At 36.1% G+C, this 16,102-nt stretch overlaps 1 long non-coding RNA gene across 1 annotated transcript in view; it reads left to right on the top strand.

The window, feature by feature from the left end:
* Window positions 1–16,102, top strand: part of LOC103095800 (uncharacterized) — a 32,228-nt gene that overhangs the window by 11,054 nt on the left and 5,072 nt on the right. The gene's annotated exons all lie outside the window — the stretch shown is intronic.

Below are 16,102 nucleotides of genomic sequence, written 5' to 3'. Positions count from 1 at the left end.
TTCATAAGTTGTGTTAGCTTTTTGTGGCCATCCATATGTATCTTAGCACTAAAGAATTTGGGTACATTTGGGATCATAAGCAATTCTCTTATTGTTCCTTTGATAAAAGGATGGAGGTAATAGGAGTTTGCATCAAGAGACCAGGATACCATAAAGAGAAAAGAAAAGAAAAAGGAAAATGCATATTAGAACCTTAAGGACTTGGTTTTATTCCTGTTACTATTCCAATCTATACTTGTTATCTTAAATATTTTCTACCACTGAACATGGTCTCAATCTATCTTTGGAACATCAGAACAACAGATTAGAGTAGAAAAAATCAGCCACTGCATGCTTTAAGTGTACAACTTTTTAGGTAATTTGAACATGAATTCTCTAAAGCTATGACTTACCTACAAATGAGGGGTTTAGATGAGAAATGATAAAGCTCTAAAAATCTGGGACTTCAAGTAAGTAATGAGTAAAAAAACTGAGTTGGATTGGAAGGCAAATAAAATGATATTGATATAAATGAATGAGAAGTCTCTACTATTTGTTTTGAGGTCCCTGAACTTTTGGTTACTGAAAGTAAAATTTTAAGATTTTTTATAGTCAAATTCATTGTACTTATTATGAAAAGGCAATCCTTTAAAAATGTAGGTGATGTTCATTGACATTGACATTTTGGCTGTACATGTGAGGGGAGAGGGGTAAAGTGAATATATGCTGAAATCTTGCTGCCTAAGCACAGGGTGGTATTACAATTCCTTTTTAAGAACTACATTTGCAGACTCATCCCTTGAGAGAGAAGAAGTCCACTGGCAAGATTCTTCCCATGGTTAATATCAAATCATACTTGTCAATGTGGTTTAATAAAAAGTGTCCTAGCTTTGGAGTCAGAGGACCTGACTAATCACTTTAACTCTGGGGACCTCAGTTTCTTCATCTTTAAAATTTGTTCCTGAGACTCAATAATCTCAGAGGACCTTTCCTGCTCTATTTTGTGATTAGTATATTGGAAGAAAATGAAACCAGCTCTCTACATATGAGACTTCAGATGGGAATAAGGAAGATACCTGGATAAGTTTTATTTGTGAGGTAAAGTAGTTCATTTATTTAGGATGCCTTAAGGCAGAGGTTTTTAACATTTTTTGCATCATGGCTCCCTCTGTCAATCTAGCAAAACCTATGTATTCCTATTTAGAATAATGTTTTTAAATGTATAACATAAGAAACATATATAGGGAACCAAAGTTTATCAAAAATAAAGATGAAATTGTTTCCTGTGCAAATTCATGGATACTCTGAAATATTCATGGATTCCAGGTTAAGAATCCACGCTTTAAGGGCTCTGATGGTGTGGAAGTAAGAAAATAGAAAAGCCTGCAGCAGAGATACAATAGCTGAGACTGCTGAGCTGTCACTCAAAAGGAGAACATTCTATTTGGAATGATGTCCAGAAAAGACAGTAGAGAAAGGATCAGAACAAACTGAAACTGGCTCTCTTTTGCTTGGGAGGCCAAAGGAAGTATGAAGGCTTTAGCCTTGAAGACAGAAAGGAGAAGGGTCTCTTGACTTGGAGACAGAAAGAAAGAAGAACAAAGTCCAGCTCTCTCTGATTTGCTCTGTTGTGACTCAGTGACTGAACTTCCAGACCCATCAGCCCATTTTCCAAATCTAACTATATTCCACCATCCTCCAACCCAAGACTCCTTCTAGTATTAGGAAAACCCCAAACCCTCTTTCCCTCCATTTCTTATATTTCCTTTCTTTCCCAATAAACCCCTTACTTAATTTAGAGAAGGGAAAGAGTTTTTTATTTGAGGCATCATAAACTCACCCTGAGTTGATTTAGAGAAACCAGAAGGAGAATCAACAGGAAGGGGAGGGAAGAAGGGAGGAAGGAAGATTAATAGCCCTGATCTTTAGTTATCATTTACCATTCAAATAATCCCTTATTACAGGGTTTAAGTGTGTCTAAATTCCAAATTATCAGATAATCCTCTATTATGAGAGAGGTTTGGGAGGGAGGGAAATACCTTCATTTTCTGGAATGAGACTGACTCTTCAAGAACCAGATGAACTAGACATAACTACAAAGAAAGTAAAGGTAGGCATAGTCTGAAAGATGAGTGAGTATAATCCAGAAGATAATTTCCCTTCTTTTTCCTATGCAGTCCCATTTGTGGCTATCTTGGAGTGGGGGAGGATGTGGTAGAGGATAAACATATCCTTTAGTGGAAAAGGAACTGTTATGATGTTCCAAGCCCACCCTGATTCCTGCTGGAAGCGTGAGCTAGGAAGCATACCATCTCATATTTTTAACTACCTCTTCACTTCCCAGATTGCTCAAGTATTGTGTTGCCTCCTAAATCCCCAAAACAGAAATAAATGAGCCTGCCACATGCCACAGGACAACACTACAAACCTAATTTGTATTTTAAGAGAAGTAAGAATTACAATGAGGACTTTATATTCAGTTGCTTGAGAGGTACCTAGTTATAATTTTTTCATAAAGTAATAAATAGTTCTTTCCTACAAAGTGCAAAACAACCTGAGTTTATTAGTCTTTTGAAAGAGTGTTTTGTTTTTAAATGGAAAGTTACTGCAACACTGCTCCTTTAAATAAATATAAAACCAATTTGTTTTTATTACCAATTCAGACAAAAGTTGAATTTCTCTCTAGCTTAGGTGAATTAAAGTCAGTCAACTGACATAATACCTTTGTCCTTCTAGCAGGTATCCTTAATGCTGGGGTGAGGAGAGAGAGGCTAGGATGAAGAGATTAATTTCGGGTCAATTTCCTTGTGGAGAACATTCATTTTGTAGAGTTCCAAAGTAGTCTCAATGCACCAACAAGTATTCGTTTAACAGCTATGAAGTAGCAGGAACTGTATTAGGCATAGTACCTGATGCACAGCTAGGGGACTCAGGGAATAAGAAACAATGCTTGAAGCTGGAAGGACTTGGGTTCAGATCTGGCCTCAGACACTTCCTAGCTGTGTGACTCTTGGTAGGTCATTTAACCTCCATTCCCTAGCCCTTGTCACTCTTCTGCCTTAGAATAAATAGCATCTTTCTTCAAGAAGTTTAATCAATTCTATGATAAAAATGCTGTATACACATTTATACACAAGATGTAAATACAGCCTGAAAATGTAGATGGTAGTCTTAAAAAAAGTAGACAAAGCAAGGCATGTGTGCGAATGGTTGAATAGTACGAAATTGTTTCAGAAATTCTGAGAGTCTCTCTGTTTGTGATGTCTACAATTTAGAGTTACTCTGGAAATCTGCAGCTTAAACTTTCTTGTTTTACTTTTTATTATAGACTCGTTTTGACTCCTAATAAGCTGGTATGCTCTTGGAGAACAAGGACTGTGCTTTATATGTACTTGGTGCCAGGGATAGTGTTTATAAAGTACTTGCTGAATTTGTGAATGAATTTAACGGTTCCAGCTTACCAAACAGGAATGAACTAATGAAAAAAAGTTATTAGGCATTTTTCATGGGCTAAGCACTAAAGTGGTAAGTGAATTATGCAAGACAAAATAAAATAATTAAATGTACTGGCTTATGCAATAAGCCTTATAACTTTTTTACATTTAAAAACCAATACATTTATCAACAAACTGCAAAAAAAATTCTTTTTTTTTATACAACTTGGTATTGAGTTTACAAGATGTCTGCATATATTCACATATGGCATTTGAAATCAAGTGTACTCTTGACAAACAGTCCATTTTTCAAAATCTGGTCTTAATTTTATCCTGTTTTCTTTAATTTTCAATTCAATTAAATTAATTTTTAATCAACGCAAATCTAACTTTTCTACTTCCCGCGCCCATTGAGAAAACCCAGTTACAGATATGTATAGTGAAACAAAATAGATTTTCCCATTGTCTGCGTCCAAGTATATATACATATGTCTATTTTTGTATGTGTATATGTATTATAACAAATAAAATAATACATATACAAATGTCTCTTCTGCATTCTGAATCTCTTACCTCTCTGTGAGGTGGGTACCATATTTTATAATTAATATTTATTATGGAACTGCACTGATCAGAATTCCAAAGCCTTTCAAATTATTTGTCTTTAAATATTACTGTTATTATAGAGATTATTCTCCTGGGGGGAAATGAATGGGAAATAATACTGAATCTGAGTTTCCTTTCTTGGGATAGTTTACTATGTTTTTGTGAGTTCATATGTCTTCCCAAGTTTCTCTGAAACCATTCCTTTCATTTTTTTTAATAGCACAATGGTATTCCATCACCTTCATATACCATAACTTGTTTAAGCTATTTGCAAATTGATGAGCATCCTTTTAGTTTACAACTCTTTGCCATCTCTCTCTTTCTCATTCTCTCTCTCTCTCTCTCTCTCTCTCTCTCTCTGTCATGCACACATACAAAACCTAACACAAATAGTTTTGTACATTTGCTTTCTTTCCCTCTTTTTACCTTTTTGTGTTAAAAATCGAGTAGTGGTAATGCTGTGTCAAAGGGGATACACAGTTTAATGCCTTTTGGACATAATTCCAAATTGCTTCCCCAAATAGTTAAACCAGTTCAGAATTCCACCAACAATGCATAAGTATATCTATTTTCCAATTACCTCTCCAGAATTTGTCATTGCCTTTTTTTAATTAACTTTGCCAATCCAGTGGGTATGAGGTAGAACCATAGTTATTTTAATGTGAATTTCTTAAATTATCAATAATTTATTAATATCTCATGACTATTGCTATAATTTATGTTGTTTTTTCCCTCTAACATGGTCTTTCATAACCTTTGACCATTTCAATTGGGGAATGATTCTTATTCATATAAATTTGACTCAGTTCCTCATATACTTTAGAAGATCTTTATCTTGCTGCAAATATTCCCCCCATCCCCAATATACATCTATTTCTCTTCTTCTTCTTCTTTTTCAAACTCTAACCTTCCATCTTGGAATCAATACTGTGTATTGGTTCCAAGACAGAAGAGTGGTAAGAGCTAGGCAATGGGGGTTAGGTGACTTGCCCAGGGTCACACAGCTGGGAAGTGTTTGAGGCTAGATTTGAACCTAGGACCTCTGGTCTCTAGGCTTGGTTCTCAATCCACTGAAATACCCAGCTACTCCTGTTTCTCTTCTAATTTTAGTTGTTGTTTCAGTTAGGCCAAAACTTTTCAATTTTATGTAATAAAAATTGTCTATTTTACATTCTGTAATCCTCTTTATCTCTTTTTGGTCAACATTTGTAGTGCCTGGCATATAGTAGACATTTAATAAGTGCTTCTTTCCTCTCTATCCATGAGTCTGTGAGGTAATTTCTTCTACTTTATTTGTGATGTTATCCTTCACATCTAAGTCACACACCATCTGGAGTTTGGCTTGGTCTACAGTGTGAGATGTTGTCTATACCTAGTTTCTACCAAACTACTTTCTAGTTTTCCTGTTCAACTGTTAGTTGAATAGCGATTGCCTGTTTCAATAGTTGGTATCTTTGGGTAGTCTATAGTTTTCAATAAGTTTTAACGTGGAGATTTCCTAAGCCATTGGAACACATTCAATTCCATCTCCTGTATAAAATATCTTAATGATGAATCATAATATAGAGTCATCATGTAGTCTGTCTCCATTGGTAGATTTCTATAATTCCGGGAAATTTCTGCTCTTATAGCAAAATATTTATCAAGATTTACCATTTCCTCAAAAGGGACAAGAGTTCTAGAAAATACAGAAATTAAAAAAAATGTTTTGGGTAGATGCTGCTGCTGCTGCTGCCCAGATCATAATCATAGTACTTCTGACAAGAGTTTTTGTATATCATTGAATGAAAAAGTGAATTTCATCAGTAAGAATTTTCTTTCCTCCCCAGTATTAAATACTCTAGTCTTTGTATTATCTTGCCAGTGACAGATAACTTCTTTATAATAATGATTAGCATCCATTTTAACTGTTTTTCCCCACTGTTCTTCCAACTTCTAGAAATCTGTGAATTAGTAACATTGCTTCCTATTGTCAAATATCTTTAAATGTCTTTTTTTTAGCTTCTGAGAACTAATTTCACAGTTTTCTAGCACATTTTCTTTGTCCTTAGCTTTTTTTTGAACACATTTTCTTTGCATTTTTGGTGTAGCTGATTCTGTTTTATTGTGAGATTTGTTCTTTGAAACATTTTTTCCAGACCAGTAGCTGTTGCTATATGTCTAATAGTCATTGAAAGGTTCTCCTTAAAGAGATACAGCATTTTTGCATGTTTCTTTGAAATGCTAACTATTCTAAAAAGCCACAAAATTAAAAATACAAAAAATAAATCAACAAAATGCTTGACTAGGATAAGAAATCCATCCTTAGCAGAATGGAAAAAAATATCTCTGCACTGCTTCATTTGGTTGAGGTCAAATGTAAGTCAATATAGTGTCAGTAGACAGATACATGCAGTCATCATTGTGACAAGATGTTACCATTGCTTGAAGTTATTTGCACACCACTGAAACACTGAGGCTAAAAACTGTGAAACCAACATCATTGCCCGTAAGGAGATCACATTCTATTGTGGATGGTAAGGTAGAGACATTTTGGTTTAGACTTAGGGCAAAAATTACACTTCTGAAAACGTTTTGAACCATGGTGAACAATCTCTGTAGTTTTCTTACATTTATGTGAATATTGGTCTGCTCTAGGGCTTATGATGTTCTATATTAGTGCCATAAAATGTATCCTGGGCTTTTTGTTTAGTTCTAAGACACATTTCTTAGCCCAATGATTTAAAACATAAGATGCATTGTTTTTTTTTTTGGGGGAAGGGCATTTCTAATACCAGACTTGCTAATGTATTTAGAAATATCATTTTCTTTTTGCATTTTTTCCTATCAAAAAAGGTGTATGATGACAAGGGTGCTGAAACATGACTGGGGACACTATCATTTTTTTTTCATTATTGTTTTAAAGCTTAAGAAAGGAAAAGTGAGACCACACTAATTTTATGTTGTTCACCCAAAAGGCTGGCAACAGTTGCCCCATATAGCAGAAGAAACCATTGCCACACTATAGTAAACCTAATATATTTGTAGTTGTATCTAATAGGCAGTTAGGTCACACTGTGGATAGAATATCAAGCCTGGAGTCAGGAAAATCCGAACTCAAATCTAGTCTCAGACACTTACTAGCTATGTGATACTGGGCAAGTCACTTAATCCAATTTGCCTCCTTTCCCTCATCTGTAAAATGAGCTAAATAAGGAAATGACAAACCACTCCAGTACTTTGCCAAGAAAATTGAGGAGTCATGAAGAGTCTGAAATGACTGAACAACCAAAAGCAATCCTTTCCTTCCTCCTCTCCCCCTCACTCCATATAACTTTGGCACATTTTTCCTTCTGTCTAGTCTCCTTGAACTGGAAAACAATTTCATTGTTTTTCAATTTTTTCTTTTCATTTCCCATACGAGGTCCACTTACCTATAAGACTTTTCTCTGAGTTTGTTTTAGTCAGGATCAATTTAGTAAGACTGTTATCTCTTGCAGGGACCCTGCTGAAGGACAGGAAGAGGCCATGTGGTGTTGTAGAGAGAGTGCTGGCTTTGGAGCCAAAGAACCAGGATTCAAATTCCTACTTTCTTACTTGCTACCTGTGTGACTTTGATGAGTTTCTGGGTTACAATTCTATTTACTTATAAAATGTTGAAGGTTTTTCTAACTCTTAAAATAATTTAATTGACTTTAAATTGACACCATTTGTTTTTACATAATTCAATTACATTCATTTCTGAATACAACCTAATGATCCTTCCTTTGTAGCAAAGACTAAAAAAAAGGGAAAAAAGAACAGTCCAGCAAAACCAACGAACGCATCAACTTTATCTGACAATATAGGCAACATTAAAGACCAATCCATAGTCTCCCACCTCACCAGGGAGAGGAAAATAATGTCCTTTTTTAGTTCTTCTCTGGCCATTCCCTTTCCACAGCATGCAAAACTGTTTTATGGTATTTTCCACTTACATCACTATATTCACTGTATCTATTGTTTCCCCCACTCTTTTGAATTCCTTCTGGGTCAGTTTCTATGACTTCCTTTCTTTTTCCAAATTCTTCACATTCATTATTTCTGGAGGTACAAGAATATCTCATTGCATTAATTTACCTCAATTTGTTTAGTCTTTCCCCAATTGATGGCTATGTATTTTGTTACCAGTTCTTTGCTACAATGATGATATGTGATACTGTGGATATTTTGGCATTTATTGGATTGTCTTTTTGTCACTTGTTTCCTTGAGAGTACATGCCTAGCAGTGGGATTGTTAGCAATAAAACTGATCCCAGTTCTAAAGACCTAATTTTTTGGTAGGCAAAGTATTGGGGGGCTAGGAAACTTGTGCACTTAAAAATGAGGTTCTCAACAGAGATGTACTTAAAATGACAGAAGATCTAGACTGGAGTCCCTGTTGTGTCACTCTCTTGATTCAAAGGCTGGGGCAGGTCATTTTATCTCAGCTTCCTTATCTGTAAGATGAGAAATTTATATTAGGTAAACTCCAATATTCCTTGCAGTTCTGACATTCTGTGATTCTTACTTCCTACAGACCCTTATGAGACAATGGGGATATTGTTTTATTCATTTGACCCCCAGAGGATTGCCTCAGTTTTCCCACCTGTAAAATGGGACAACTAAAATGGATGACCTCAAAGAGACCTTTTAGCTCTAAATCTATGACCCTAAAACCCTTATCTGGGATAGAAATATCAGTTTCTTGATTAAGACTTTATAGGCTTGATTTTCAGAGACCAGTGGCAAATGTCACATTCATTGGCTTTTGCCTTTTTCCGAGTTTTACTCTGATCTGTTTCATGTTTTTACATGAGGTTTCAGACTTGAACTGATTGAATGTTGGACTTCCTTGAGAATACACTTCACTCAAACTAATATATTTTAAAATTGAAATAGAAGCCAGCTTTATTTCTCTCTCTCTTCCAGTTGCTTTCTCTTTTTAAAATTACATATAACCAACCTAAGGGAAGAGCTGGTTTTCTAAAGAATTAGGTGGTTACTGAGAATCATGTTTTCTCAAGTCATCATTGATGAGACTTTTGACAAGAGCTTGAGACATAGCCTGAGATCTGAGAAGAACTGTGTCTGGAGTAGGATTGGAGCCACTTGGTAAATAGTATGTTAAAGAGGACTGTTCATTCCTTCTATCTGTGCTGCCAACATGGATGTTTGAGGACTACTATCATGGTTCTGTTTGTCTGAGTTCAGAAAACTGGAGCCTAATGGTGTCTGGTGATGGTACCTCACCATTGTTTCACCTCTGCCAAATATCTACACAAAAGGTTTACAGATTGGGAGAAATATGCATAGGGATTTGAGGAGATGGGACCAGATAACCACTCTTGAGAGAGAAGAAACATGGAGAGTCAGCCTAGGGATGAAAATTTCAGGAAGGAAAAAAAAATTCAGATTAAAAAAAAATCACTTCCTTTTTTCCACTGGAAAGAAAAAAATCATTTGATATTTCTGTCAATACCAGCAACAGTTCATCATTGACTTTAGGGCTCTAGACTGCTTTCCCACCACTATGATGTACATGTACTGGTAGGTCAGTCCTACCCCCAAGGGTTCTAGGAAACTGAGCCATCGGGAATGTTTTTTTAATATTGTAGCTCATGAGCACATTGCACCCTTCCCCAAAGGTGTGCTTCCCTCCATAGATTATCAGGTGACAACAATTAACCAGGCAAACTTTAGTAATTTTAGATACAAATTCTTATTAAGGTGATTGTCAGTACAAACCATCTATCTGCCCAAATTGGGGCATACTTTCTCATTAGGAATGATGGAGTCTAGAAGAAAATGGTTTCAAACTTGGATAACTTTGAACAAAGGGGTAATTCATGACTTTTGGCTACTAGAGATAATTTTCTCCATTTCGTGGGACCCTCATGAAGTTTTTCCTTATGCATGGTATTGAGAAAGACACAATTTATGCTCCCAAGGAATCTCTTTAAGACTCTTAAATTATTGATCTGTATTGGTAGAGGGAGTTTCCCTACCAAGAGTTCCCTAAATAGATGTAATCACAAGTCTGGACAAAATATACTTATAGACATGCATACAAACAGTACACACACACTCACACACACATATATACATACATGTGAACACATTGCTATTAGGTCTCCAGTGAGAAGTCCAAATCCTCTGGCTTTTCAAAGTTTGCAAAATCTTCCTCTGGTGGGGTTGAGAGAGGGATCAAGTGATAGAATTGCTCTCTGCCTTCTTCCCTGTCTTTTTCCAGCTGGTGATGCCCTCTTAAGGGCTAAGCTGAGACTCTTGCCAATACTCACTGGCCAGACAACAGAATGCTTCTGTACCAGATTGGGTTGCTATTTTATTAAAAAAAATACCTGTGAGGCATGACTGCATCCCCTCAATCAATACCTTTTCTTCAAAGTCACTTTACTTCATCCAATGGCTTTCTTCCCTTTCATATTGATTAACCAGGTTGCTCACAGCTGCTCTAATTTCCTTGATTGGATCATTCATTTATTCATTCATTCATTTAATGGAGGCATTCTCACTTGATTGACTAATTTCCTTAATTATTTTCCATCTTTATATATATTTAGACAATCCCAGCTACATAGACATGAATCAGAAGAGTTCTCAGTAGCCACCTCACCCAAACCCAAAGGGAATTCCTGCTCCAACACACCTGACAAATGAATGGGTAGATAGTAAACATCATGGAACGTACCTCATGAGGCAAGCCAATCATCTTGTAGATAATTGTAATGGTTAGGAAGTTTGTTTCTGAAATCAAGCCTAGAGAGATAAGAAGGAATGGAAAGAAACAAACCATTATTAGGCACTATGTTAAGCACTCTATACATTTTATCTCATTTGATTCTTACAATGACCCTAAGAAGTAGGTGCTGTTATTATCATCTCCATTTTATAGTTGAGAAAACTGAAGCAGATAGAGGTTAAGTTACTTCCCCAGGGGTCACATAGCTAGTAAATAACGGATATTAGATTTGAACTCAGGTCTTCCTGACTCTGGGTTCCACTTAGTTGCCTATCAGCAGAAATTATAGACACAGAGGTGTAAGGGTTAAAATAAAAAGGTTGGACTAAATGTACAAAAATGTGGTCTCTGAAATTATATTACTCAAGTCAGGACGACTTTTTATGGTAGTTTATTTACAAAAAGGAGAAAGAGTGAAAGTAAGGAAATAAGAGAGAGAGACAGTAGATAATTACTCCTGCCTAGTCTGAACCAGGCAGGCTTCAGAGGCCCCAGCAAAGGTGGCCCAGAGATAATTTAAATAAGGGTTCTAGCCACAAGGCCTCCTCTAAGACAAGGGGCCTCTCTGGAGGCTAGTACCTCCAGAAAAGCCAGGAAAAGGAGTCAGCCTTTACACTTACCCATGTTCTACCATGTTCTAAGGGAAAATCCAAGAGCAGTCGGAGGTCCCAAGCCAAAACTCCTTCAAGGTCAAGTTTGAAGGCAAAAGAGCTGGCCACAGGAAGTTTCTCCCACTTTTAAAGACCATTTCTTTCATCACTTCCTGTGCCTTCCTTCCACTTTATGTGGACCAATTGTAGCTATAGCTTTGCTTAGGACTGCCCAGGGGCAGTCAGTTGATTTTGATTTGTCACCCACTATAGCATAGGTGGGTCACAGACCTCTGCATACTTAAGGATAAGTGGGGTGTATACACTTTTGGTGATTAGATCTAAAAATAGGCAGGGTTGAGTTAATCCCATCTTCACAGAGTAAATGATAGATAGTAAATAGCAACATAGATTGTAAATTGACAGTAGATAGATAATAGTAAATAGATAATAGATACATAATAGCTAGTAATTAGATAGGTACTAGATGGATGGCAAATAGTAGATAGATTATAGATAGATTAGATTAGTTCTAACTAGCTATGAGAGTTTGAGAAAGTCACAACCTTTCTGTATCCTCAAGGAAATTCTTTAAGACTGTAAGTTGTTATGGAGAGTGTTTTTATATCAACAGTTCCCTAATTTGATATAATTATAGGTCTGGGCAAAATATACTTGAATACATGCATACAAACATAATATATAAATACAAATATATATTGTTGTTCTGTGTTGCCATATCAAAAGAATGGACCAGCTCAGGAACAAAAACAAAAATAAAATAGGAGAGAAAGAAAGACATATACCCTAACTAAGCCATCCCCTGTGACAAAGCATATACACAGACAGACAGACAGACAGACAGACAGACACACACACACACACACACACACAAATAAAAAGTAGAGCACTTCAGTGAAATTAGCCAGCTTATTAAACATATCTGAAAATATATGCAGTATTCTAATCCATGGTCTCTTGCCTGTATAAAGAAGGGTGAGAGGTATATTTTTGTCATCCCTTTTCTAGGCCCAAGTTTTCCTGGCACCATTATTTTTTAGGTAGATTTCTAATAAATCTTAGGGATAAAAAAAATATAGCAAACCCTTCAGTAGTAGTGAAATAATGGAATGAGAGAGAAGGAAAGAGATTAGGTGTTGTTAAACCAATGGACTGAATTCCAATCTGTCAAACTGAAACTTTTAGGAAGACCAGGATTGACTGATATCTAACTCTAAATTATTTGAAAAAAATTTTTTTTAATTATTTTTAAGTTGAAAAATTAAAAAACACCAAATTGTATTTAAATAAATCATCCTCTCAATTGTGTTGTGTGCACATGATCAAAGACTCACCATAGACACCTCTGCTTTTCCTTACAAATGAAGAGCAATAATAAAGTGAATAATTCAAGATGATGGAGAATTCCAAATGCCAAATAATCCAGAAATTATTTAGAAGTGGCTTTGGAAAGTTTTGATCTTTAAGTAAAAATAATTGTGCTTAATGTTCTTGCAATTTACTTCAAGTGCTTACTGTGACGGTATTGGCTGGTGCAGGTAGGTGACTCAGTGGATTGAGAGCCAGACCTAGAGACAGGAGGTATCCTGTGTTCAAATTTGACCTCAGACACTTCCTAGATATATGACCCTGTACAAGTCACTTAATCTCCATCGCCTAGCCTTTACTGCTCTTCTACCTTGAAACCAATACACAGTATTGATTCTAAGGTATAACACAAGGGTTTAAAAAAAGGTTCTTAAAAAATTCCATTTTTTGACATGTGGATCCTTGCCCCCTGTTTCAGTCCTTCCTTTGAGTTTACTCTCTATGCTGAGAATAAATAACATTTCTTCAGACAGATAAATGATGTCAGCCAAAACAAAATTCTTATTTTTTATAATTTTTGCTGGAATGGACATAGTAAAGTGTTTTGGATTTAAAATTCTTTCCTCTCCACATGTAGACCAGTGAGGTGAGATAACCAAATAAGTGGAGCTGATGCTCACTGACATTTGAGATGGCTTAAGATGTCAACAAAATAGACATTTAGATAGAGTAAATGACTGTAAATATACTTGAAAGCAAAACTTGCCTTAGGTCAGTTTGCCTACTGATAAAAAAAAAACTGAAGGGAGTGAAGTTAAAAACCTTGGATAAATTGGATATGATCAAAAATCATATTAAATGTACCCATTTTGAAATGAAAAATTGCCATTCTTAGGTATTTTTTTCCTTTTTAAATGAGAGCATTTTTGAGGAAGACAAAAACATAATTGGGATTGCTCTCAGAGAGATATCTCTCCCCTTTGGGTCTGGATACCACTACTCATTCCAGTGTGTACCTATAGGAGATACTTAGGGCATCCTTGGACATGGACCATCTTTGGTTGAGCTATGTCACCGGCCTGATCAAATTTTTATTCTCAGAAAATATTAATGCCAAGGAGTTGTGAGTTATTTTAGGACTATGGCAATTCTATGTAAAATTCCTTAGAATACAAGAAACTAGGGGGAAGCTAGGTGGATTGGCAGATACTTCCTAGCTGTGTGAATCTGGGCAAGTCACTTAACTTCCATTATTTAGTCCTTACCACTCTTCTGCCTTAGAACCAATAAGACAGAAGTTAAGGGTTAAAAAAAAATACAAGGAACTAGCCAGTCCAGGTAAATAGATATTTTCCCCTTGTCCTCAAACAAATCCCAGCTTACCAATTTGTTTACCTTAGGGGAAAATCAATAATGATGGAGGAACCCCCCCCTCCTCCCCACTACATTAGGAAATACATCTGACATTATGAATAACTATGATTGAATTATTGGGTCCATCCATTCAGGGGAAAAAAGAAAAGTTGGAGGAAACCCCCAAAAGCATAGTGAAAGATATCAGAAAGGAATAAATCTCTATATTCAGTCTAAAAGTTTAATTTTTTTCTCTGAAAATGATAAATCATAACTACGGAATTTCCTTAATTTCTTAAATTTTATGGATTCAAATATTTCCTTTATTATTCAAATATTAAATCATATTAAATGATAATGTAACACTATACATAATGATTTATATAACACTTTATGGTTTTAAAGTCCTTTGCAAATATCTAATCATCTCTTTACAATGACCCTGGGAAATAGGTGATATTATTATCTCTTTTTTCATAGATTAGGAAATTGATACCAAAAGAGGTTTCTCAGAGTCACTCAGCTAGGTAAGTAGCTGACATTTAAATTTAGTCCATTGGAGCCCAGGTTCTGAGCTCTAACCATTGTACCACCTGGCTGCCTCAAAATAAACCATAAAAAATAATAACACTGAAGAAAAACAGATCTTAAACTCAACATATACTCATTTGGAGTTTGGAATTAAACTTTTCATTTATTTATTCACTCATTTATTCACCCACCCATCCAGCCATTCATTTATTTATTTTGAAATTTGGGTCTTTGCTTTGATTTTATTACTTTCATTACATGAAATTGAATCTCAGCCTCCGCAGTATACCTATGAAATTAAGTTAAGGTTTGGACTTGTGGTTTAATTAACTAATTAGAATGCAGTGAAAGTATTTGGTGGAGGGGGGGCAGGGGATGGGAACAATCTGTTGAGTCTCATGGAGCTAAACTTTCACAATAGGATTTCTGGAGAGGGTCCAAGAGGAGAACATGCATTTCTAAGTAAAGTGTTTCCTTTGCTGCTTGAGAGGCAACTTGTTAGTGTAATGGGCCCCTTGAAGAACAAATGGGCACTGGGTCTGGGTGGCAGGCAAGCCCCTAGGAGGACTGTATTGTATGTCACTATGCCCTGGAGAGTAACTGATCTTCTCACAGTGCTGGGCCACCATGTTGCTGACCCTTTCTGTAATAGCCCCAGGGGCAGGTTTCTCATGTTTCTGAGTATTGATGAACAGAGCCAAGCATACCTGCTCTGGAGAGCAGAATGACCTCAGCTTAGTTGAAGAAAGAGGCTTAATTTTGAAAGATTAGCTTGGATGAAACCTGAGGGCTTTGGAGCAGCTAGAATCCTTGGTCACTCCTATAAACAAATCCAGAATTTTATCCTGTGCTCCTTTTAGGGCCACCCCCTCCCAGAGCCTCAAAATATATCAGATTCACAAGGTTCTGGTCCAGAATTCTGGAGTATTATGAATCAAGCTAATTAGAAAAAAAATATTTACTGTTCTGTAAAACCCAGTATTTGATATTGGGCTCCAGGTGTAAAACACCAGACTTGTGAAAGATGGTTGGTGCAATTTATCCTTTTTGCAGAACTTGTTTATGACTTTGTGGTCTTAAAGCCATCACTCAGCTTGGTCTTCCAAAATGGCACTAACACATTGTTTACTTAAGAAACAGAGAATTATTAGGGGTAGCTGGGTGACTCAGGGGATTGAGAGCCAGGCAGAGAGATGGAAGGTCTTGGGATCTAATTTGACCTCAAAAATTTTCTAGCTGTGTGACCCTGGCCAAGTCACTTAATCCCCATGGTCCAGTCCTTACTACTCTTCTACCTTTGAGATAATTCTTGGTATTGGTTCTAAAACAGAAGGCAGGGGTTTAAAGAAAAAAGAAAGAGAATTATCCAAATATATTAGATGGGGTGGGAGAAGACTTCTCCACAACCACCCCTTCCTCAGTAATTCATTCTGTTTATCCCCAGAAATTGTAAGACCTGAGATTTTGTTACCCCAGACCATGAGCCTTTGCAAGGCTTTGTCATTCAGTCATTTCTTATG

This window comes from Monodelphis domestica, chromosome 6 (genome assembly GCF_027887165.1).
Source record: "Monodelphis domestica isolate mMonDom1 chromosome 6, mMonDom1.pri, whole genome shotgun sequence".
In the NCBI taxonomy this organism is placed as follows: Eukaryota; Metazoa; Chordata; class Mammalia; order Didelphimorphia; family Didelphidae; genus Monodelphis; species Monodelphis domestica.
Note: the sequence above shows the minus strand (reverse complement) of the source record. Positions and strands in the feature narration are given on the sequence as shown.